Source organism: Propithecus coquereli, unplaced genomic scaffold (assembly GCF_000956105.1).
Source record: "Propithecus coquereli isolate 6110/MARCELLA unplaced genomic scaffold, Pcoq_1.0 Scaffold517, whole genome shotgun sequence".
Classification (NCBI taxonomy): Eukaryota; Metazoa; Chordata; class Mammalia; order Primates; family Indriidae; genus Propithecus; species Propithecus coquereli.
Genome location: NW_012151030.1, coordinates 588,597 through 589,812, shown reverse-complemented (window position 1 = coordinate 589,812; position 1,216 = coordinate 588,597).

The window sequence follows — 1,216 nt, the reverse complement described above, 5'->3', positions numbered from 1 at the left end:
TTGTAGGTGGTTTATCTCAATTAGAGCCAATAAATAGGTCAGAACACAATCAAAACAATTAATCTTATATAAAATATGAATTTAACAAAGAAGAAATTGAGTTCCCTATGTCTTAAACAATTATATAGTTTATAAATTTCTTGAATATAGAGAAACATATCACATTGGTTGGTTTTATACAATGTTTATAAGAATTAATTGTATTGAAGGGCAAAATATTGATGTAGCTGCCACAGAACTTACTAAAAAGACATTGTCAGTGTGATCTCATTTATTTTTGATTTTTATTGCCAAGATTATATATGAAAAATTCTCTTTACTTGAATATGGAAAATAGCATGAAAACACCTGTTTTGGCTAAAAACTAAAAGTTCATTTTTATTTCTTCTATCACTACATTTATGATAATACCTCATCAGGTTGAAATCTAGTAGATAGGAATATGTCTTAATTTGCTCGTAACTTTAGCTTGAGAGTTTTAGTTTTATACTGCCTGTTAAGATATTTAAACAAAATTAGAATTTAGAATAAATGATTAAACTGCTAAAAAACAGACACCGAAACAATGGAAATATTTATATATACATCAATTGGCTTATTAATGATGAATCTATTATCTAATTTAGTTAAGATACTTTAAAAATATTTCTGAGGGGCTGTATTAACCTAATTCAAACAATGGTTTATATTTGGAATTAAAACATTATTTTAAAATATTCTGCATTTCAGACTTCAACTTTTTACATAATTTATTAATTATTTATTTGACAGGTATCTTTCATGTAGATCATGAGTTAAAAATTAAGACAGATGTTTTGTCCTATTTGATTTTATCATATAATAAAGGAGATCAAATCAAATCAATTCAATCCAACAGTATTCATTAAGCGCCTATTTTAAGCAATCACTAAACTAGGCTACACGTCAGAAAATGAATGAAATAGGATTTCTGACAAGTTACTTTGTGGTTTAATGAGACAGGAAAGTAAACAAATAATTCGAATATAACGTGATAAATGATCTAGTTGAAATGTATACATTTTTAAAAGGAAGTGAAATAGAGGAAGAAACTGAACTCTTTGAAAGTGTTATGATCATTCACAGGTTGGTAGGACAGGAGAAAGGAGTGAAGTCAAGTATCAGGTTATTCTTGGCAAAAGGGAGCCCTATGTTCAAAGTCACAGAAACCAAATTGCTTATTGAAGAATGACCTATA